We start from the raw sequence: 18932 nt of genomic DNA, 5'->3' as shown, positions 1-18932 counted from the left end.
TAAAAGATTCCCCAAACATTATAGGTCACTGCTGCTGCCCTTGGTTGTCTCCTAGAAGTGAAAGGTTAAGTCTCTATTGTTGAAGACACCATATGCTTCCGACCTAGGGCCCAGAGGCCCTGAGCTAGCCCTGATCCTAAAGCCTCCTTCCTGAGTTCTAGCTTTCATGATACCAGAAGGCTCCATGCCAGCTTCCAAGAGAGCGAAGCAACCAATGTCTTACATGGCTATGATGCCTACAAAGCCGAGCAGTGGCCAGCATGGCATGTATGCCTTGGCAATCACCAAGACCTCTAACTGACCAACCCATGGGAGGGGATTGATGCCTGGTCCTGGAAACCTTGTCAGCTTCCAAGGGCTAATGAAGTCATGAATATTAGAGCACTTACAGTCTCCCCTTTTCTAAACTATCCCAGTCCCTAACTACATTCTGAATATTTATCCTTATGGACATGGAGGGATTCGATAGTTCTCACCCCTCACTAAAGCAAGTTCTCTTTGCAACAGATGGAGACCATTACAGAAAACCATGACTGATCAAAATGCAGAGAACAAGAGATCTTGTGGTACCCAGCCCCAGATGATGCAGCAACAGTACCGTCCCTGCACCTGAGACTCAAGGATCATTTGGATGAAGGGGAAGAAACATTTTTAAGAGTCAGAGGACCAGACAGTTTGTCGTAAGATGGTGTCTCCTAGGAATGTCAGAGAGACTAGAATGTCACGCCCGTGCTTAAATAAGACATGAACCGTGATGACATCGCTGGTTAGCAATCTCTGAGCCTTAACCCTAGACAGAGCCATAGTAGCTGGGAAAACTGAGAGTGGGAGAAATGTCATCCTCAGGGAAGAAACCCCAGCTGGTTACCTCATACCAAGCCGTCTTACCTGGGGTCATCTACAGAGCGGTAACATCGTATGGACTGAGCAGGTTGTATCTATGTATTTGGAAATATATACATATTTATGTAACAACAATAAAAGAGAAAGAGGTTATGAACCCCAGAGAAAACAGGATGGGTGTGTAGGAGTGATAGGAGGGAAGAGAGGGGAGTGGGAAAGTATTATAATTATAATTTCAAAAATGATTATGTGAAAAGCAACAAACCTTTTACTTTATGAGTTCTCTGTCACCCCCTACCAAATATTTTCGGCCATCTCTTTCCTTATGAGGCAGAATATTTACCAAAATAAAAGCGAGGAGAAGGAGAAGGGGAACCTCGCCCAGAATTTAGAGAATGGTCTGCTATCGCTGTCTTACATCACTTTGGGAAAGTCATTGACCCATCTGAATCTCCACGGCCTTAGACTCTAATATGGGTAAACACACAGTATACTATATGCTTCAATGCTAGACAGAGTTCCTGGAGGCTGGTAGAAGGGAGAGGGCAGAAAACTAGAATCTGTCCTTGGAAACCTTTCTGTTTGCATACTAGTCACCTGGAGTTCATGGGACTCAGCCAAAGGACATACTGTTCCCATTTTGCTAGATCTCCTATGAATTATTCATGCCTTACACGAAGGCAGAAAGCATGGATAATTGCTCATTTGACCCCTGCTCAGATAACATTAGGAAGCTGGACGTTATTCCTTGGAGAGAGAAGATAAGATTTATAAACGGAAAGTGTCTTTATAGGTTACCAAGTCCACACTCACCCATATTCCAGAACAAGAGACCAACATTCACTGGCTCTGGAGCTCATGGTTAGATTGGCAAAGTCGTAAGAGTCTACTGAGAGAAGTTATGCGGATGAGTAAAACTCTCATGACCTCATAACCCAGCACATTCAATGGTGGGCTGGTTTTCACTTGTTTACAAGTCAAAGGAGGCAACCTAAAAGTGTTACAACTGGAATAGTGTGTGTTGCTCATAAACAGACCTTCAGTAATCCTTAGAGAACAGAAGAGAGTTGGGACCTAGGTCCCCAGGGAGAGGTGGAGACACTGCTCAGCACCAGCCCTTCAACAGTTTGGACCAACTTTTTTTTTTCATTGAAAATGTTCCAATATTTTTAATTTAATATATAAAATGAGTACACCATTGAATTTTTTTTACAAGATTCTACATACTAACACCTCATTTCTCTAACTCCCTTCCTCTTCCTTCTTCCCATCGTGCTGTTAGAAAACTTGTTCTTCTCCAGTCGTTGTGGACGTTGTCTTACTTGGTATCTCTGCCAGGCTGCTACTCTGTTTTGAATTCCCTGCTACCAGAATCAACCTGCCTCATTTCCTCTTTCTTAGAGGCCCACCTTACCATCCTATCCAGGATACAACCCCACTCCTTGTTCCATTTGCTTGGATATTTTGACCTTAACACTCATCACCCACCAACATTTTAAGTTATCCATCTTCTCTCTAATACTCAGCTGGGTGAGGCCAGTGGGTTTTTGTCTGTCTCATTCACTAAAGTGGCTCTAGGCTTAGAACAGTATATGGCACATGTTTGAGTGCATACTAGTTATGAAGCACTTAAAAAGTCTTTGCCTTCAACTCCACTCTTGGCTAGGCCTCTTCAAGATCAACTCCCATGGAGAAATAGATACTGTCAACAGTCTCTAGTGCATTCACGTGAGTTAACCAGAAAGGTTCCAGGCCCACAAATTGGACCTCAATCTTATGTTGAACCCTGCCTGTGACTCTTCCCAAAGTCCCACGGTGTCACCAGGGGACACACCTCTCTGCCTCACCTGGGATCTGGCAGGCCTTTGGATGGCTCATTTGAACATACTGCTTTCTCATTATGCCAGGCTGAGAGGTGGAGTCTTGGTTCAAATCTCTGCCTCCCTCTTTCTCATTGTGATACACACCTTCATAGCCGTTCGCACACATGGAGATGGGTGGAGGAGTCCAGCCCTGTCTCAGTGACCCCAGTGCCTGAGAGATGCTCTTCTTTTCTCCAGCTTGTGAAAAGATGGGCTTCTTCTCAACCAAATCATGACCTTTCTCAAGCAGGTCTGCCATCCTCATTCTCCCCAAGGCCCACCCTCCCAGAAGAGCTGCTTATGGAGGTAATGTGAATTTTAAAGGGGAGATGCAGGGAGCGAGCCTACCATGTGAGGGATCCATCTACCAGGCTTAACTCGGAGATTTTGGAACCTGGAATCCTAGGTAAACTTGACCAGGATGAACGAAGACTGGAAGAGGCAGAGGACAGAGGTGGAGGGGAGACATAATGTGTTCTTCTCACAGGCTGCTTTGGTAGTAAACGATCCTAAAGATAATGGAGCGGAACACCATTCCTGAGTGAGCACTGAAATGAACATTTCCTGGTTTGATCATCAATATTCCTTTAATCTTTAAGTGAGACTGTTCTGTGACTTTTTAAAGATTTATTTTATTTTTATAATCCTGTGCGTGCGTGTGTGCGTGTGTGTGTGTGTGTNGTGTGTGTGTGTGTGTGTGTGTGTGTGTGTGTGTGTGTGAACATGAGAGCAGATGCCCTCAAAAGCCAGAGACAGCAGATTTCCTCTGGAAACTGGAAGTACAGGCAGTTGAGAGGCACGTGCTTTAGGTTCTGGGAGCCAAATTCTAGAAGAGCAATTCATGCTCTGAAGCACTGAGCCATCCCTTCAGCCCTTCTGTGATTTTAAAACAGCTCCTGAAGTGCTATGAGAATTATCCAAGTGTGTGTGTTCAGAACCTTTCTCACGCTCTCCTGCACCATGGCTGTCCAGAAAGAATGGAAGTGTGCATACTATAATGTGGTTTTGGTTTATAATTATGCCTGCTACAGAGTTGCTCTTATATCATTGGGCAATGAAAAGCTCAGACGAGCACACCAATGTTAGAACCATGGAGCTGAGCCCAGAAGGACCGAGTGGAATAGGAGCCAGCATTCTGACGTTTTCCCCCTATACATGGCATTGGGGCCAGTAATGGCTTTCAAGTCAGATCAGCCCTTTTGGGAAATCTTACTACAAACAAGTAACACACTGGGAAGAACTATAGTTGATGAATATATAGACATCAAAAGTGTGTATATTGCAGGGTGTCCCGGAGTAATACCTCTGTAAGATAAATTCTCACCTAGCACAGGTGAGTGGTCCCTACAAGCCCCCAGACAAAACATTGCTCTCCTCACCAGGTCTTTTCAGGTTTTCTGTGTTCCTGGGAACAGTGACATCATGCCCATGTGGCAGGCTTACTGTCCCCCAAAGGTCTGTATGGCACTAGTCTCCAGAACTTTAGACTTTACTTTCTATGTCACATGGACTTTGTAGCTGGGATTAAGGGGTTTGCAATGGGTAGGAGGGTATTCTCAATTATTTAAGTGGGTCTAGTAGGATCACAACTAGTGATGATTGTGGTGGTGATGGTGGCAGTCGTGGTGATGGGGGTGATCATGGTGGTGGTGATGATGACAGAGATGTGCTTTGGAGAAAACGGTACAAGGGTAACTCCAAGAATATAAATGTCTAAAAACAACAACAACAACAACAACAACAAAACAACCTCCTATGAAGCCTCCGCAGAACGGCAATTCTGCAGACACCTTGGCATCACTGAAAATGATTTAAAATTCTAAATCTGTGTCATTTGAAGCTATTACTGGCTTTAAATTCACAGCAATCTTTTACAGAAACGATGGAGAATGAATATTTATATGATGAGACCATCCTTGTTGACTAGGAAAAGGCTGGGCCACCGAGATAGGTGAGTGCACTGCAGGGCATGACCGACTCCCTTGCAGTCTGATCATTCAGTACTGTTGGGAATTGCCCAGAGCTTTCTTTGGAGCACTGTCTTCCGGTACCACTTGATTTGGAAGGAGCTGGGGAAGCTAAGTCCTGTTCTCAGCGATAAGGACATCTGCTGCTCCTGCGGAGTCCATAGAAAATGTGTATACATTGTGGGAAGCAGAGAGTGCCCGTGAGGCCACACCTACCTGTATGTCTCCCAGTGACTTCTTTCTTTGGCAATAGCACAACTTAGCCAATGATGAGTCAAGTCAAGCAAGCAAGGGCTGCCTGGAAACCTGATCCACTTGTTGTTAGGAAACATTGCAAAATCTCAAGGGTGTGTTTTCTCATATATTCTGGAACCCCTTGATCAAATTTCATTAATATGGTTGACATAGGGAGTACTTGGGCAACGTAACCTGTGCCTCAGGTTGGACCACCAAGGCTACTGTGGATGCCAGACCCTGCTCTCTAACATACACTTTGGACCACCACAGAACAGAGTTGCATACAGCAATGGTATCACAGAACTTGAACTTTTGTCCAAGCATCTTAGTTAAATATTAACCAATATTCTAACTACAAATAATGAGCAGCTAAGCCAGAGACAATGTCATCAGATACCGTGTAAGAAGTCCATGAGGATGCAAGATGTACTGTTGAGATTGCAGGTTAAAATAACTTCCTGGTCCTCTGGTCCTCTAGTCTTCCTGGTGTTGAAAGTGAGGTGCTGTCACCCATTTGCTGTGTGTTAGATGACAGTGTAGTAAGACAGGCTATGTGGATTTGATCACGAAGTCACAGACCCTGCATCTTTCTTCCATTTGTCTTCACCTTAACCCATGCCTTGTTGATTTCCACAATTCACCAGTTTGTTAAGTAGTTCATCCAGTGAGTGCTCTGCTTATGTTTTATGCAAAAGAGCAAGACCCTCAGAACCTCACATGTGGACTGAAGACGCTGACATTTGATGAGCAGGTTACAAAACGGGTGATACACAAAATGACCGCTTTCAAATTATGACTCTATTACTGAATTATAACTACAGGACCATGCAAGAGATCAGAGTAGCTAACTCGATAAGCTACTCCAGTCAGTGAGCAATCTGTACAAACACATCTGGATTCTAACAAACAAACAGCCATAGCAATATGTAGGTGCGCTGGTGGTTGGCAGAAATATTCATTGTGGACAGGTGAGTGTTTTCAAGGGTCTAAGACCTCATGATGTTATTATAGAAGACAATATGAATATTGCCTAAAATTCAATGTACCATATCATAATAACAAAGTAATTGTGACTATAGAGTCAAAATAATTAAAATGTAAACAGACAGTCGTGCAGGGGGTTAGAGAAATAGTTTAAAAGGTAAGGGCACATGCCACTTTCACGGGGCTCTAGTTCATCATGCCTGGGGACTGACAACCACCGGTAACTCCAGCTCTAGGGGACCTGACACCCCCCACGCACCTCTTATGGACTCTCTGGGCTCCTCTCCTGCACATAGCTTCCCCCCACCATACACAGAAACATAATTTACAATCAAAGAAATATTTCTAAAAGGTTAAAATGCAGAATAAGAACAAAATAAGAATTAAACTAGAGATGATGGGGAAACTTGGTATTATGCAAAACTTTAGATTTTAGTATGGCTGTTAGAAATGACCAGTGGGGACTGAGAAGATAGTTCCACAAAAAGTTATCCAAACTAAAGTGGTATTCTAACAGAATTTTTTTTTTCATTTGAAATTCTAAGGTAGAGTTCCTGATGATAAATGTGACTTACTGGTTTTTAAGTATATTCATTCATAAGGGAACTATATTACTTCCATTCTGATAGCTTTTAAACAAAACTGAAGCTAAGCCGGGAGTAGTGGCACACACTTTTAATCCCAATAGTTAGAAAGGAGAGGCAGATCTCTGTGAGTGTCAGTACCGCCAGGGCTGTTATACAGAGAAACCTGGGTTTGGAAATACTAATAAATGAAATAAAATAAAATAAAACAAAATAAAGTAAAAATAAATTGAAGCTAACATAATAAATATTATGAGACAAAACTGAATCTCAGTTAATGAAAGCTTGCCAGAAGACTCTGCTTACAGCGAAAGACATCCTATTCAGTATGAGTAGCAAATTTAGCCAACTACAAAACATGATAAACTCAATGAATCAATCATTAGGCAAGTTGCCCTCCTACAAATGAAACACTGACCAAATGGTTTTCATTAAATTGCCTGAAAACCTTCCATATCCTTGTAAACACAAGAGATCTGATTATAAAGGGGTGCTGCCGGCAAAGAACAATAAACTTCGTATGAACCAGCCATGACTTCCCAACAATTGCTGTACTAACGATTCCTAGCATTTCCTTTATATGGAAAGAGCCCAAAAACGGGGTTAACAGACACAGGCCCATGACAGCTAACAGAAAAAAAGCGAAACGAGCCTGTGTTCCACATGCAGCCTTGGGCAGGCCATCTGTGTCCGTGGTTCTCAACCTGTAGATTGCGCCCCCATCGGAGGTCGAGCAACCTCTTCACAGGGGTCGCCTAAGACCATCAGAAAACACAGATATTTCCATTCATTATGGTTCATTACAGTAGCAAAATTACAGTTAGGAAGTAGCAACAAAAATAATGCTATGGTTGGGGGTCACCACGACATGAGGAACACTTCCCAGACAGGTTGATCAGTGAAAGTTACTTCAGTCAGTTCTCTTCTACCTTGTTAGTCTTTCTTTTTGAATGTACTTTAAAACTGTACTTAGAGGCCAGGAGGTAGTTCCGTGGGTAAAAAGTACTTAGGGCACAAATATGGAGGAGAGAGCTCCTCGGAACTCCTGTGTAGCTGGAGGCAGCTGCCCATGTCTGTGTTCTTAGCGCCCCCTACCGGGAGATGGGAGGCAAAGACATGCGACTCTAGGGGTTCATGAGCCTTTTGGCCTCGCCTACGAAGCAGTGAGCATGAAGACTTCAAAGGGAGGCGAGAAGCAAGAACTGACACCCAAGGTTGCCCTCTGACCACATCCATGTGTCTAAACTGCTCGTACAACGGCAGGCACACCCATGTGAGCACACAAACAAAACAATTAAGATTTTAAAATCTATGCTTTTGAACGATAGATACTAACACAATTTACTAATACAGAGAAGCAGTTTCATCTGATTACCAGGTGTGTCATCAGAGCCCCATCCCCTTTACTAATCTGCTTGTGGTCTAATCCTATAGTCACCTTATTTTCTAAGGGGAAGGGGGGAGGTACTAATCTAGTTTTATTGTTTTTCAATGAAATTCTGTGGCATCCTGGAAATGCACACAATTACTACAATGTTCTTCGAGGCTCATTGTGCAAATAAACTCATGGGTGAGAAGACCTTCTTTTCCTCGAATGTGTCAATTTGGGGGTGGGAAATTTTTCACTGACTGGCAGAGCTAAAAAGGAGAAGACTGTCATGAGCTTGGGTGGAAAGGTCTGTAGAGGGCTCTGATTTCTCGTGCAAAGCCAGGGTTGAGGATGGGGATAAATACAGAACGCAGTAGAAAGAAGACCCAGCCCATTTTCCTGGCACTGCCAGAACAGAGGTAGGAAGGATATGAAGATTTCATAGGAAACCATTTTCGTAGAAAGCTGGCAATTGAAGCCATATCTTCACAGAAAATGGTCCTTCCTTCTTTTCTTCCGTGTAACTCAATGTCACAAGAAGAAACCTGAAACCAAGACCAGAAACAAAGGAGCTAGCCCAGAGTTGGCACTGGCTGGCTAACATCCCCAAAGCAGAGGAGAAAGAGACAAGCCAGGAAATGTGGATTCCTGGTACCAGCTTTTCTCCTGCCTTGTCTCCAGAACAGGGCACAGCGCCCAGAGCTTTAGAGTCCATTTTTGAAGAACAAACCAGTTGTCAAGAGCATATAGAATTAAGAAATATTCAAGGCATGAGGAGACTTCTCTCCTACGAGGAAGATGTGTCTGAGATGTGTAGGAAGAGGTGAGAGACTGAGGGAGGGGAGGGGGATGTGGACAGCCCTGCAGGGAACCCTGAACAGGAAGCTGTGTTCACAACAGCAAAAGAGGAGAAACTACCAATGAGTGTGGGACAGCAAGAGAATCTTAGTAACCATGACATAAGGATAGTCCTGATGGGGGAGCTGGAGGGGACCCCGTAGAAAACCATCAGAGTCAACTAACCTGTACCCTTGGGGGTTCCCAGAGACTGCACCACCATCCAAAGAGCATACAAGGGCTGGACCTAGCCGCCCCCAGACGAAGCTTGTTCTTCATGCAGGTCCCAATAACTGGAGCAGGGGCTGTCCCCGACTCTGTTGCCTGCCTGTGAATTCCATTCCCCTAACTGGGCTGCCTTGTCTGGCCTCACTGGGAGAGGATGTGCCTAGAGCTGCAGTGACTTGAGGTCACAGGGTGGGTTGGTACCCAGGGGGGACCTCCCCCTTCTCAGAGGTGAAGGTTGGGGGAAGTGTGGTCTGAGGGGGACTGGGAAGAGAAGGGCACTGTGATTGGGATATAAAGTGAATGAGTGAATGAATGAATGAATCGAAAAAATAAAATAAAAATGAGTTGAAGAAGAGGAGGAAGAGGAAGGAGAGGAGAAGGAAAAGGGGGAGGAGGAAGAGGAAGAGGAGGAATTGATGTACCCAGAGCTGTTAGAAACTTGGGCTATACATGTGAAATGATGCTGACTGATAGCTTCATAAGAACTGACAGGGATACGCCATGGATACTTTGAGTTATGACTGAAGGGCAGGGGCCCTATCCACACATAAGAGCAGAACCTTGATGGGAAAGGAAGACATAACTGGAGAGACAGACAGGAGGACTGTCCTCACACATCCAGGCTGCCCAACCAGGATCTCCAGAAAGGACCTTAGGCCCATTCCGTTTTGTTTGGATACCAGTAGGGACCATCAATAAACTCTAGGGAGGAAAGGAATAGGACCTGAGGTGTGGGACACTCGGTTCTATTTGGACCCTTTTTGGACACGAAGGGAAAGAAAATGGATGTCAGAGGTTTGAGACAAGCCCGCTGCTCCATTGCACCTGAATGGAGATTGAGCAACGGGACCAAGGCAGGGAGTTCATTGATGGGAAGGGTGAAGATGTGTGTGAACTAGACAGGGGTGGTGGCAGACACCTATAATCCTAATATTTAGGAAGTAGAACCAAGGCAATTTTGACCTCAAGGCCAGAATTAGTTATATATCAAGGCTGTTTCTCAAAAAGAAACAAAACAAAAAAAAAACTGAGAAAAAAAAAACTGGAAACTGAGAAAAGGGAGTCCCTCATTTCTGCCTGCACTCCCGGTGGACATCTGCATGTAGAACCTCAATTCACTGAGACGTGAATGGAAGGATGTCAGCACTGAATTATCACCAGGTATAGGGAGGAAGGGGCTAGACCCAGCCCTAAATGGCTTGGTGTGTGTGGCTGATCTCCTTCAAGTATACCCAAGTGGAGAGATGTTTCCATCTTTTTTCACGCTGTCTGCTAGTCAAGAGAAACACAGCCAGGGAGCAGAAGCAGAATTGCTGAAGTATGAGGAAGGGTGTGACAGGTGAAAATCTGTCATGCACAAAATCTCTTAAACTGGGACCTGCAGAGATGGCTCAGCAGTTAAGAGCACTGACTGCTCTTCCAGAGGAGCTGAGTTCAATTCCCAGCAACCACATGGTGGCTCACAACCCTCGGTAATGTGGTCCAATTAAACAGAGTGACAGTGTACTCCCATACATAAAATAAATAAATCCTTTTTTTTTTACTTAAAACCTCTTAAACTGAATGCAAAAGTAAAAGAGGACCCAGATAGCTTGAGACAGAACTCTGGAGGCACACAGAAAACCAACAGAAAAAAGAAGAAAAATCCTCAACAGAGATTGACAAGAGGCGAGAGAGCTCTTCTCTAAGATGTCATGGAAACCAAGCAAGCAAGGACCTTCACGTGACAAATGCTAAAAGATGACAAGTGTCCACTGACCACAAGGATGCTTAGGACATACCTTCTCTGCTCTAGCTAATCTGGGGTTAACTGGATATCCAGACACCACAGCCTAGTCATGGGAACTTGCAAGCTTAACCATCACGCTAACTCAGAACAAGTGCTTGGAGATGTCTGTGGAGCGCCCTAGTGAAACCTGAAGACCCTACACCTCTCATTCCTCTTCTTCCTCACACCCCTTGGCCTGCCTCCTTCAATGCCTTCCTACTTCCCCCTTCTCAGTTCTCCTTCCTTGATGACGTGTGTGTCTTTCTTCCTGTGGTTTCTTCCAGCATGTAAGGGTTCTTACCCTGGGAGACAACCAAGGAGAGACTATGAGCACATTGACCCCTGGAAAATTCTCACGGGGGAGGCCATCAGGAGGAAGGATTTGTCAGGGTCCCTAAGCAACATCAGTTAGAAGCCTGAGCCAGTACCCAAGCCTCTTTGGCAATCAGTACTGTTTCTTCTATCCACTGTGCAGAAATACTCAAGAAGTTCCCCCAAAAGGGCCTGGTGCGGAAACCGATCCTGATCACCTGCAGGGCCCAGATCTCTGCACTCCTCCTGTAGGCAAAGACTCCAGGTCGGGATTTCAGTACTTCATCTTGGCTGTCGACTTGATTGGATCTAGAACCAACAAGGAGACACACGTTTGGGCTGGTGTGTGAGGCTGTTTTCCTGGAAAGGATAACTTAAGAGGAACGATTCTCCCCCACAGCAGGCTGCACTTCCACCAGGGACCCGGATGTAAGAAAGGTCGGCCCTGCCCTCACCGGCCTGCATTTGCTCTTTGCTGCGGAGTCTCGCCCCTGCTACCACTTGCTGACACCAGAGCTCACCTTCTTCATCCTTCCAATGTAGACCGGAGATGCAGGCTTTCTCCAGGAAATCTCCAGGCTTTCGGGACCATATAGGGACAGTCTACATCCTCGTGGAATGGGAGAGTCACTGAGTTCCCAGTTTCTCCATTGTTGGACCACACACTCTGAGATATGTGGGACAACGTAATAAATCCCCATGGGATGTGTATTCATCCTACTGTTTTGCTCGTCTCAGGAAGCCTAATACAGGGACCAAATGCCTAACATCAGAATCCAGGGAGAGGGTGGGGCCAGCATGACACCATGTCCAGTTATATTCAAAGAGTTGCAATGCTAAGTTCTCAGTCGGAAGGCTTTATCCTGGCCTGTACCCTCCTGAGCCACTAGAGTCAAAAGCTGCCCACTCCACCACCCTTTGCCTCTCTTATTTCAATAAACATTTATGAACATTTTCTGATGCCAGACACTAACAAAGATGACTAACTAAAGCCTCAGGCTCCAGGCACTCCCATACCAGGGGAAGGCACAGTCTGTGTGGCCTGTGGCATGGCCAGGCTTTGACAGGAGGCAAGCAGGATGAATATCCTGCTCCTGGGAATGTGATGGCTTCCCATTCACTAACACCTTCATCTAACGCTTCCAATATTACGCATCCAGCGGAGACAAGGTGTCCCGTCAAGACGAAGCCATTCTTAGACAGTGAGACCCAGGCTAGAGTCAATCTCTTGCACAGTTTATGGAATGATTTCTTTTCTTAGAAGTTTTTAGTTTCAACCACTAGAGGGCGCCAACCAACCCTCAATGGGTTCAAATCAGCCACATCTTGAAGTGGCCTCAACACTCAGAAGGCTAGGCAATCCGTGACTGTATTGATAACTTTCATCTTATCTCAAAGAGAGTCTTGCAGCTCAGGCAAACTTTAAATTGGCCGCACAGATTTTACTCTTGACTCAGGAAGAATTGAAGAAGGGTCATAAGGAGTCAGTCAGGCTAATGTAAAGAAACGACAGCAACAATGGCTGTAGTAATAGACATTAGAACCAAATGACATAAAAGACTCAAAAACAGAACCTTTTGCCAATTATCCTGTCAATTCATAACTGCAACATAACCTTTAATTAGTTACAAATCACTGTATAGTAATGGTATCAAATAAATAGAGTCACAGACCGATATACCAGAATTGCCTGAGGGCTTTGCTTTAAAGCTATAGACTCCAGTGCACCACAGTTTTCTGTTTTCTTTTGTTTTGTTTTGATACAAGGTCTCAGTCTGAATTTCAGGATGGCCTTGAACTTGAGATCCTGCTCCTTCCATACCCTAAGTGCTGTGGATACAGGTATGGGCCACCATACCCGGCAAAGGTTCTTTTTTAACCATGCGTTTGTGGAAGAATGCAGGATTAATACTTCCAGAAGTTTTATGATAGCCAAGAGTTCAGATGCCATGGCCTGATCATCAAAGCATGAGAAATATGCTTCATTTTTCTTTCCTGTATGAGCTGGGGTGTGTGTGTGTGTGTGTGTGTGTGTGTAAGCCACACACAGCACATGCTGGAGGTCAGAGGACAACTTGTAGGAGTTGTTTCTCTCATCCCATCATGCTGGTCTCTGGGATTGAACTCCATTCCTCAGCCTTGAGAGCAGGTGCTTTTCCGGCTGAGTCATCTGGCCAATCTCAGTGGTAGGTACGGAGATTTTCACACTCACAGAGAAGCACTGGAACAGTGGCTCTCAACCTATGGGTCGAGGGGGGGGGCGTGTCAAATGATCCTTTCACAGGGGTTACCTAAGGCTGTCAGAAAACATAGATACTTACATCATGATTCATAACAGTAGTAAAATTACAGCTTCAAAGCAGCAATAATTTTATAGTTGGGGGAAGTCACCACAATATAAGAACTATATTTATATTAAAGGGCCACATCATTATGAAGGTTGAGAACCACAGCACTAAGGGGACCTGGAATATTAAACACATAGGGTTGTCCCTTCAGAGGGAGGTGCATATAACCTATCTTCTGGCTAGAATTCTGCTAATGGACATGGCTAATAGCCTGGTGACCTTTGGTACACTCTGGGTAGCCAAGAGAGACCATACTGGATCCTCCCCCAGACCCTTACGAGCTTCTCAATCTATAGAACCTGCCTCTATGGGAGGTGTCACATGTCGCCAATCTTTAGCCTCATCTTTACGGAAGAGATCACTTGACCTTTACAGAGTTTTAATGTAGTCACATCTTAAGCTTTATTCTGCACATGAGCTTGAGTTTAATTATCACCAGGAAAAATTTCACCAGATTTTTCTGGGCCTGAATATGCTTAAAATAAACGACTTGGGGTCAGATTCCCCATGTTTGTACAAACACCACCAATCGAGTCTTGTTGAACCAAATGACCTTCTTGCCTCCCTTCCCCATGGGTCATCATTCTGCTGGCTGTGGTGGTCAGACACTCCCCCAAATCTCCTGGTTACTTCCTTACTGCTACAATCAAATGCCTGACAAGAAGGAATTTAAGGGAGGGAGGTTTGGTTGTGGGTTACAGTGTGAGGAGATCCAGCGCTTCATGGCAGAGAGGACATGGCAGCAGGAGTGGAGGTGACTGGTCACATTGTATCTGTGTCGCCAGACAGAGAAACAGAGATAAACAGGGATGCTTCCCTCATTTTGTCCTTTTTATTTAGTCCAGGAACTCAGCTAATAAAGTGATACCAAATATATATAGCATAGGTATTTCTACCTCATTAACTCAATCTAGAAACTCCCTCCTAGATGTGCCCAGAGGCGTGAGATTGAGGTGCCTCAAGTCAACAGTATTTACCATCATAGTACAGAGAGGGGGAAAATGCTGTGTAGCAGTAGTTAGTTAAACCACTTTGTGCTCCTGGTGGGCCTTGCTTCCAGCCACCCTCCAGAGTCCTCTGAATTTGCAGATGAAACACACACACACACACACCAGTTAATTTTAATAAGCCTTGACTAGCTCAAAGCCTGGGCAGTTCTAATCCTTCTCACTGCTAGCAAACACTCCCACCAGTACTCTCGAGTTAGCATCTTTTATTTCATCTATATTTCATCTCTGCTTCCCCAAACACAACTGGAGAAGTGGCCTGTGTGCCCACTTTCCCTGATTCTCACATGTCAGCTGGCCTTTAGGACTGGTCTTCCTTCTTCCCTTTCATGGCTTTCTCTCCTCCCTTCCCCTCTTCTAGTTCCTAACCTGTGCAAATCCAAAGGTCCTGCCTCAGTCTACCTGCCCAGCCATTGTCCGTTGACTCTTTATTGATCGATCAAAAGCCAATTAGAGATAAGGACCTTCAGCATTTAGACACGCAGATTCCCATTTTGGAGGGTTGGATTAATTCAGAGCATTAGAACCAGTCCCCAATGATGCCTTATCAATGTGTAATCATCCATGCTTCCAGGCATCCCCTGGGGAAATACTTGATCTAACTCAGACTTCGAGATGGATGAGCAGAGAGATGCTCTCTTCCAGCCTGCAGAGGAACAGCATCTACATATGTGAAGCCAACCTTGAAGAAGGAGAGGGGAGGTGTGGAGTCTTTCTGAGAGCCTTGAAGGAGAGAGCAGTTCTGCTGATATCTTGATTTTAGATTTGGTAGCACCTGTACTGTAAGAATAAATTCCCATTGTCTTAAATTCCCAAGCTGATGATCACCCATTATGAAGCCCGGAAGAGGAAAACAGTCTCTCCTGAGGACTTAGGTCACATCTCCTTCTGGAAGTCTCCCTTCATCCTTCCTGTAAGCCACATATCAGCTTATTGTCATTCCGTGTCTAAGTCACTCTCTATATTTCTTAAAGATAGCAACCTGTTCTGTCTCCACTGTGACACCAGTGTCATTCTGAGAATTTATTAAATGCATCCCCTGTGGTCCAGATACTGCGTAGCATCACACATGGCTATGTAGAGCAGTAGAGCAGTGGTTCTCAACCTGTGGGTCATGATGCCTTTGGAGTCAAAGGGCCCATTCACAGAGGTCGCATCAGATATTTACATTACAACTCAGAGCAGTAGCAAAATTACAGTTATGAAGTAGCAACAAAATGATTTCATGATTGGGAGTCACCAGGACATGAGGAACTGTAGTAAAGGGTCCCAGCATAAGAACGATTGACATGGAGTCATGGCAACATGGAGTCATGGCAACAAGCCCTGGAGGTAGGCACATCCATTGCTGCTTTATAGAGCCAGAAACCAAGGCCCAGAGGCTTGCCAAAGGCTGTTCAGTGAACAGAGAGAACGTGTATTCAAATCCCTCTGAATCGCAGGTCCAATGGGGATGTGCATAGGCCATTCAAAAAGCTAGTAGTTGGGGCTGGAGAGATGGCTCGGTGGTTAAGAGCACTGTCTGCTCTTCCAGGGGTCCTGAGTTCAATTCCCAGCAATCACATGGTGGCTCACAACCATCCTTAATGAGATCTGATGCCCTCTTCTGGTGTGTCTGAGGGCAGCTACAGTGTACTCATATAAATAAATTAATAAAAAGAAAAAAGATTAAAAAAAAAAAGCTAGTGGTCCACCAGGCTGATGGAGACAAATGAGGGAAAGATCAGGTCTTAATTAGCAGTATTGAAACAGAGTGTGTGTGTGTGTGTGTGTGTGTGTGTGTGTGTGTGTGTGTTCAAGATTTCTTGACAAGGGTAGAGAAACAGACAGTATTTGTACAGAGTTGGTAATACTGGTGCACCCACCACCTTGGCTTCATTGCTGCAACCCGCCCTTGACAGCTAAACATGAGTTTTCAGTTTAGTGTCAGTAAAGCAAATTGTGGAACTGCTCGGGATGCAAAAATGATGGGGATGAAAATGGCGTTTCTATGAAAGTCCAGGTTTCCTGCATTCCTTGCAGGCCTGGCATAGGATACAGATGGTTTCACCGTGTGTCCTCATGGTGTACTGGCTAGGTTTAAGTCAACTTGGCACAGGCTATCATCATCAGAGGGGAGGGAGTCTCAATTGAGAAAATGCCTCCATGAGACTGGGCTGTGGGCAAACTTATAGGACATTTTCTAAATTAGTGACTGATGGGGAGTGTGTATTCCACTGTGGGTAGGGCCACCTCTGGGCTGGTGGTCCTGGGTTCCATAAGAAAGCAGGCTGAGCAAGCCATGAGGAGCAAGCCAGTAAGCAGCACCCTTCCATGGCCTCTGGATCAGCTCCTGCCTCCAGGTTCCTGCCCTGCTTGAGTTCCTGTCCTGACTTCCTTTGATGATGAACTGTAATGTGGAAGTGTAAGCACACGGGTCCCTCCCTCCCACTGTTGAGGCTCTCAGAAGACATTTTCTGTCTTCCTTGGTAAGTCTAAAACAGTGGTTCTCAACCTGGGGGTCGAGGGTCACCTAAGGCCGTCAGAAAGCATGACAATCATCACAGTAGCAAAATCACAGTTATGAAGTAGCGACGGAAATAATTTTATGGTGGGGGGGGGTCAACCCAACATGGGGCAGTGTATTAATGGGTTGAAGCATTAGGAAGGTTGAAAGTCAGTAGGGTAGAATGACTACTATGTATACTGGTAAAGACTGGAAGGACTTGTGATCACCCGGATACCCACGGCCTTAGAGAAATGGTAGAACTTAGCCTACACACACATCACATTCTTTTTGTTACATTCATTTCCACTTCATTCCCAAGCTGTTTCTAAGTTGGACAGAAAGAAGAAAGAATCCATCATCCGGCATGTGGAAACAATGTAACTAGAGGAGTATATAGTAAAATAACAATGATGAATATTGTCTGTGTTTGCTGAGTATCTTTCAACTGAGGTCTTTAGATGTTAGGAAGCTAAGCGCATAACAATATTTAATTATCATTGCCTAATTTCTAAATAGCCTTGTTTCCAGTTTTGCTGTTTTTCATTTTTTTAAATGACAGTAAATTGTAAATATTTTTAAAATGACATTAGACAGTTTATATTTAAATCGCACACCATTACATTAATCATCGTTTCCATAATAAACTACCTGGCGGGGTTATCCTAATAAAGAAAAAAATGCCTTTTTTTTTTTGGCTCTAAACAATTTTATCTTTTAAAAAAAAGGAAAGAAATAAAAAAGACCCATCCCTGGAACAGGGAAGGCTCTCAGTGAACCCACCCCTGCCTACAGTTCTCCCTGGCTCCAGAGCCTTCTGTAGAGGCCTCAGTGGCTCACTGGCCCCCCTACTACTCCTGGGATAGCAGTCAGCTAGCATCCTTTCCCACCTCTTGAGTAAGCCTGCTCCCCAGAGTATTCAGGTATGCATCCTAACTTCTGCTCCAGAGAAAGGAAGAGCCAGTGGAAGCACTAGGCTCGCAGACCCTCTCTCAGGCACTCCAAGCGAGCACATGGGCAAGCCCAGATTCAGTGTGTCCAGTATCCACCAAGGAGACAGCACATGCAGTGTGCCAAGGTGCACCAGGCCCGGGGACTGCACGCCTGGGGACTGCATGGAGGAAGCAGGCCAGGCTGTCGGTCCACACTGTTTGTTTCACACCACTCACTGCAGACTGCCACACCACAGGGCCTCAGTTCAAAAACACACTTGCTAAACTCCCCGAGTCCATGCCAGAAGGAGGCAGTGAAGGAGAGGGGCATGGGGTTAGCCTGATTTTACTCACAGTTTTGGAAGTTCAAGGCCTGGTGCCTGCATCCCCTCAGACTTCGTGGGGGGGGGCTCTCAGAACTGTGACATCGTGGCAGATGACAAGGTGGGAACCTGGACTGGAGCAACAGATTGCAATTGGAGGCAGGAAGCAGCCCTGAGTGAAGATAGGCTCAGCTCTCCTAGCAAACTCCCTCCTCAGCCTCAGAATCACCAAGGGACTTCATGAGAGCTACTGCGCATGCCTCCAAGGACCAAAGGGCCTCCCACTGAGCTCCACCTCTGAAAGGTCCCACCCTCTCCTTCATCATTACCTTGAGGCACAACACTCTGATCCTACTAACTCTTGGAAACAAGCCACAAAAAAACCCTGACAAGTAAGCCTTTCAATATTCCCGGGTCACTCTAGAAGCCCAAATCCACAAACGCTCAAGTCCTCTTGCATAAAATCGCATAGTATTTGGATACCTGGTGCGTGTACTATTATTTCGGGGAGTAGGATCTTAAATACCCTTAGGTTGGCCTCAAGCTCCTAATGCAGCTGAGGTTGACCTTGAACCCCCAGTCTTCACTGGGATGCTAGGTTTGTGCACCATGCACCATTTGTGTGGGATCAAACCCAGGGCTTCCTGAATTGTAGTGGAGCACTATCAGCTGTGCTATATTCTCCTCCATCTAAGTTTTAGGGTGGTTGTTGTTTGTTTGCTGTTAAAAGTTGTTATGTAAAGTGCTGGATTTCATTATGACATTTTCATACATAGGTGTCATATTTTATTTATTCTTATTGTCCCCTCCACTCCCTACCTTCCCTCATACCCCACCCCCATCCCC

This window comes from Mus caroli, chromosome 8, assembly GCF_900094665.2.
Source record: "Mus caroli chromosome 8, CAROLI_EIJ_v1.1, whole genome shotgun sequence".
Classification (NCBI taxonomy): domain Eukaryota; kingdom Metazoa; phylum Chordata; class Mammalia; order Rodentia; family Muridae; genus Mus; species Mus caroli.
This window is presented reverse-complemented; position numbering follows the sequence as displayed.